General features: G+C 50.7%; 1 pseudogene across 1 annotated transcript in view; it reads right to left on the reverse strand.

The window, feature by feature from the left end:
- LOC309361250 (inositol polyphosphate 5-phosphatase OCRL-like) overlaps nucleotides 1-5,411 on the reverse strand; it is a 44,772-nt pseudogene extending 39,361 nt beyond the window's left edge. The window contains exons 1-5 of the transcript in view: nucleotides 5,367-5,411; nucleotides 3,431-3,534; nucleotides 1,886-2,020; nucleotides 1,278-1,388; nucleotides 647-812 (exon numbers count right to left, since the gene is read on the reverse strand). The product of the transcript in view is annotated as an inositol polyphosphate 5-phosphatase OCRL-like (transcript). The remainder of the gene's footprint in view (nucleotides 1-646; nucleotides 813-1,277; nucleotides 1,389-1,885; nucleotides 2,021-3,430; nucleotides 3,535-5,366) is intronic.
- Nucleotides 5,412-6,000: the final 589 nt, after the last annotated feature.

Here is a 6,000-nt window from a genome sequence, read left to right on the forward strand (position 1 = left end):
TGGGGCAAACCTTAACTTCAAGAATTAGGAGAAGAAGCGACTCAGTTCCCACCCCCACCCCACTTTCCTCTCTAGTCCTCCAAAGCAGCAGCTGCACAGAAGATGGTGACAGGATACTGGGGGGTGAGAGAAAGTGATCCTAACAAAAGAATATCAAAAGGGAAAGGATTTTTGCGCCCCCAATGTAACTTTCTTTTTTAGTTTACATTTCATTGAGTTTTTAAAGGTTTGGCTAGTTCTATATGTTCCCCAAGATATTTTTGTGCCTCCACAACATAAAAATACGATTATTTTTTTTAAAAGTAATTTTTGGACGGACTGCTCTCACTGGTTCCCTGCGATGCCAAAAGGTGTTTGGGGACCCTCCAGCATTGCTTGGCTTCAATTCATTTGTCTGTGTGTCTTTGTTTAAAGCTGGTCACACACACTTTTACACTTTGGGCTCAGCTGCTTTGACGTGTGGCCCTTGGAGGCTTGAGCATGGGGCAATGCAGCCCACAAATGTTAAGCCTCCCCTGCTCTACCAAACTCCCAAGGTTTGAGGGAGGAGGGTTGGGAAGAGGAGGGGAAAAGGAAGGCCTTCCCTAGATGAGCCTTGGGGTCCCTTTCCAACTCTACAGTTCTCTGATTCCAGAGAGAGACGCGCTGGGCTCCAAGTATCCCTCGCAGGGCTCAGCACGAAGCCATGCCTTCCAATACTGGCTGTCACTGAGCTTGGGGATAAAGGAGAAGTGGAGGGTGACCTGCCCGTTGTTTGTGATCTGGAACCTCTCCTTCTGCAGCTGCCGGAACTTCACATTCTCAAACGGAAACTGCAGAGCAAAACGGGGGGGGGGGGGAGGAAAGAGAGTGTTTGCCTTCAGCAGAGGCAAGGAAACGTGCTCCAGGGGGGAGTTTGTCCTTGGCCCCGGCCTCTCATTTAGGGGACTGCACATGCCACAGGTCCACGTGGGGCTCTCCAGATATTGCTGCACTTGCCACTGGCCATGTTGGCTGGGGATGATGGGAGTTGTAGTCCAGCATCTGGAGGGCACCACGCTGGCGACCCCTGGAGTCTTTGCCTGTGAGGAAGAGGAAGAGGCTGCCGCTCAGTGGAAGGGCATCTGCCTTGCATGCAAAGGTCCCAGGTTCTATCCCCAGCATCTTCAGGTAGGGCTGGGAGAGATCCCCCGGAAATCCTGGGGAACCGCTCAAGACTGAGCTAGATGGGCCAAGGCCTTCTTTCCCCCCTGGTCTTTTTGCAGCAAACCCTCTTTAAGGGGTTGGAGAGGATCCTATTCGTCCTTACCTCCCTCCAGGGAGGGAAGGAATTCGTTCTCCATCCTGTCCATCAACTGAACAATATCCTCAATCACTTTCCGGTACCGTCGGTCATCCACAACCTTCACCTATCGGGGGGGGGGCAGAGCACATTTGTTGGGGCTATGGACTAAAAAGGGGGGGCATGAGTTAAGAGCAGAAAGGCCTGATGCACCCCCTGTTCCCAGCCCTGAAAGAGGCAAGTACTGTAACTCTGAGAGCTTCCCCAGGATGGCAGCGGCTGTGACTTCCAGAGCCAATGGGCTGAAGCCCAATGCTCCAAGCCAAGTACCACAGAAGCTCCATTGCATGAATGGAGCCAACGGTTAAGGTATACAGTTCAGCCCATGTGGTCTGCCATGCCTGCAGGAGCAGCGTGTACTCAGAACAGTGGAGAATGTAAGCCTAGGGATTTAACAGAGCCAAAACCTGCCCACTCATTGCACCGGAAGTCATTGGCCAAGGAGGAGCTCTGTGGAAAGGGGCCTGGTTGTTGGTCAGGGCCTGCCCAGATTCGAGGAGGTGCCACATAGCAGGCAACTAAAAAGCCTGAATAGACGATAGCCCTGGCCAGGGCAGGTGTTACCCTGTGAGGAAGAGGGAGCTGGCGGGCTTGTGGTCGCTCCTTTTCAATTCCATGTGGCTTCGGTAGCTGAGCTGATTCACGCTGCCTCCTCGCCAGAGGATTGGCTCACACCATGCTGGCACACGGCACTTCCCACTGCAAGGAGACAGTTGGACTGGCTGAGGCAACACACAAGGCTCACACAGTCAAACTTTGGCTCCACACACGGCCTGTGATCTTGACCACGGTCAAGAGCTGGAGATGATGGGGCTTGGGAGTCCAACTTCTGAAGGGGCGGACCTTGCAGGTGTGCAGGCATTTTGCCTCATGGAGAGAGTTGTCAGGAAATCAAAAGCTGCCTTCTACCAGGTCAGAATGAATTTCTGACCTCCCCCAGTTTGGATTCCTACATTGCAGGGGGTTGGACGAGATGACCCTCGTGATCCCTTCCAACCCCACAATTCATTAATTAAGTCTCCTCTGGCTGGCAGCAGCTCTCTGTGGCCCAATCCTTTTTCAGGTGGAGGTGCCTTTCAACTTGAGACTCTGCATACAAAGCATATGGCACACCACCAAATGATGATCCTTCCCCAAAGCAAGGGGCCCCGTTATTCTTGTTCAGACACTATTTTTTCAGTGACCCAAAAGACCCTTTCTGGCACCTGAAATGCTGCCCAAAGGAGCCTGCCGTTTTCCGGCTTCGTCACTACATGTTCCGCCTGTCCTTTTGATTTCCCCATTACCACAGCAAGAGCAATGAAACTAGCAGGCCTAGGTGGCTTCTGACAGTTGTCAAGAACCACAAGAATATGCCACATCCTGGATGGTGAGGCTCAATGGCTACTAGCCATAATGGCCAGAGAACATACTCCACCAAGAGAAGCAGTATGGCTTGGAGGAGGGGAGCGTGCTGTTGCACCCAGGTCCTGTTTGTGGGCTCCCCGAGAGGCATCTCATTGGCCAATGTGAGAACAGGATGCTGGGCCAGATGGACCAATGGCCTGATCCAGCAGGGCTGCTCTCATGCTCTTATGCCCTGGCAGACTCATCTTGAGAGAGCACCAAGTCTCATTCCCAGACTTCCTTGACACAAACAGGATTCTCTGCTTAAACACGCCATGAAACAGGATGCTGATTATCAGGACAAATGTGGGGGAAAGGCTGCTTGTGGAAAAGGAGCCAAAACATTTCCAGAGACTTTGAGCAGGGATGGCTTGAGGAAGACAACATATCACAGCCTTGCATTTCACAACTCGCCTAGCAGCCTTTGGCAACCGGGAATTCCATGCAAGCAAAGTGAGCAGGTGAAGGAGAGCTGGATCTCTCTCTTCCTCCGTGGCTTGGTGTCCATTCTGGCTGCAGAGGAAAGGAAGTCCGTCCAGCCCTCAACTCTAGCCCTCCTCCAACAGCTTGCTTAGCAGAAAGCCATGTTTAAAATATATGTTTTACTAGCCTGCTCAGGAGGATGGAAAGGCAGGACACTACTAGCATCTCAGCAGACTAGGAAAAACAAACAAGCCTTGCAGAAGAATGATTGAGAGGACTTACTTACAAAGGCTCAACTATCAAGCAGGATCTGTTTTAGAGTCGAATTTGTACGTCGGGATGAACTTGATCTCTCCCTCTGTGAAATCAGTAAAAGCTGTCTTTTGGGTACGCTGAATGTTTAGCTAAAGCCAAAAAGAAATCGCTTATCAGCAGAGAAGCAGAAGACCCCCTGTTGCCTGACAATGGAGTCTATTAACAGCCACTGTTGTGCTGGAAGACCAAGGTGAAGTACTAGTAGGTTAAAGGTAAAGGTAAAGGGACCCCTGACCATTAGGTCCAGTCGTGACCGACTGGGGTTGCGGCGCTCATCTCGCGTTATTGGCCGAGGGAGCCGGTGTACAGCTTCCGGGTCATGTGGCCAGCATGACTAAGCCGCTTCTGGTGAACCAGAACAGCACACAGAAACAGCGTTTACCTTCCCGCCAGAGCGGTACCTATTGATCTACTTGCACTTGGACGTGCTTTCAAACTGCTAGGTTGGCAGGAGCAGGGACAGAGCAAGGGGAGCTCACCCCGTCGCGGGGATTCGAACCGCTGACCTTCTGATCGGCAAGCCCTAGGCTCTGTGGTTTAACCCACAGCGCCACCCGCGTCCCTACTAGTAGGTTAGCCAAGTGCAAAAAGGGGGTATACCTGCTGAGATCCTATCTTATACCCAATTCTTAAAGGTACAGGATGCTTGTGCATTTTTGCCCCATGTCATCTTAAATTACTTTGCTGCATCACACGACAGGAAAATCCTCTAACTCAGGAGTAGCAGACACGTGGCCCTCACAATGCTGCAGAACTACAATTCCTATCATCCCTGATTACTGGCCATGATGGCTGGAGCCAACAGGAATTGCAGCTCAGTAACATCCGGCAGACCACAGGTTAGCTATACCTCCAATAGACAATCTTATATGTACCAATAATCCATACAAACTGTTAACAACCACCAGAATACACCCCCGACACTATGAGCAACTGCAAAACCACCCTTTTGCATCCTACGTTGGCTCCCAGGACGTTTCTGAGCACAATTCTCAGTGTTGGCGCCAACCTTTAAAGCCCTAAATGGCCTCAGCCCTGAAAGAGTGTCTCCATCCCCATTGTTCAGCCCAGGCATCAGGGTCCAGCACCGAGGGCCTTCTGGCCTTTTCCTCACTGTGAGAAGCGAAGTTACAGGGAACCAGGCAGAGGGCCTTCTGAGTAGTGGCACCTGCCCTGTGGGACACCCTCCCGTCAGATGTCAAGGAGATAAGTAACTATACAGCCTTTAGGGAAGTTTTTAATGTTTTATGATGGTTTTGCATATGTTGGAAGTCCCCCCCTTGCCTTCCTTGCAGCATCCTTCTCAAAGGGCTAAGGCACGACTACGCTCACAGAGTTTAAATCCACCGTAAGGTGCAGCAATCAGGCCTGTTTCAACACAAAATACCAATGCTCCTTATGCCAAGTGGGAGAAAGGTCGTCAACATGATGAACACACAAACCTTGGAGAGAAAAATGTAAAACAAAAAGCACCAGCAATTTAATTGGACTTAATGGAAGTCTCTGCTGATAAGAACATGTGAGCAACGCAGATTTTCCAGACAGATGCAAAACCTAGAGCAGGAAACCTTAGACCTTTCGATATTGCTGGACAGCAGCTATGCTGGGGCTGATGGGAGTCCAACAACATCTGGAGCGTGTGCTGAGCTAGGAAAGCCCTCTAACTGGGAAACGGCAGAGCAGTCCTACTTATTCCAAGGCAACCCTCCAACTTAATTGGGACTTGCTTCTAATTCAGGTTGCACAAACCGGCAACCTTAAAAAGCATTTGTAGAAGTCGCAGTCATCCTATGTTATAGCTACACTTTGCTCCTAACTGCCTGAAAGTGGTTTCTCTAGCCTAGGCTGGGGTATCCCAGACAAAGGAAATAAACAGGGCAATATCCTAAACCACCACATATAACACAAAGATGTCTCTCACCTGGTCGTAGGTCAGAAGTCTCTGAAGCTCATTTTTAGTGATCAGATGACAATGCTGGAAAAAAGCAAAGCAACCACAGCTACAGGCTAGCTCACGGGGTCGGGGGTCGGGGGTCGGGAGGCAGCCTGCTGCCACTTCCTGCAATATGTAGTAAGACTGATAACTAGGATTGGGCAGTATGATCATATTAGGCTAGTGCTCTGTGAACTAGACTGGCTCTTGAACTGCTTCCAGGCCCAATTCAGAGCATCCCATTTGGCCTTTCAAGTGTTTCAAGGTTTGGGGAAAGGGTACCAGAAGAAGGCCCACTTATGTTTGCACTGCCTCTCCACTGACTAGAATCCCTTTCCCAGGGAACTCCTGCTCTTTCAAGCATGGCAGGGCCTTTTCAGTCATGGCACCCGACCTTTCAGAATAATCTCCCAAAGAGGTTCACCTGGCCCCTGCTTTGATGTCCTTTCAGCAAAGACTTTTAGAATTTCCCCTGGTTCTTGAATTCATGGGCAGGGCGCTTGTGGCCCTCCAAACCCTGCTGTAGTACACAGGAACATGGGAAGCGACCTTATATTGAGGCAGACCATTGACCCATCAAGCTCAGGACGGACTACATGGACTGGCAGCAGCTTTCAGGCAG

Source organism: Podarcis melisellensis (genome assembly GCF_964234715.1).
Source record: "Podarcis melisellensis genome assembly, chromosome: W".
NCBI classification, from domain to species: domain Eukaryota; kingdom Metazoa; phylum Chordata; class Lepidosauria; order Squamata; family Lacertidae; genus Podarcis; species Podarcis melisellensis.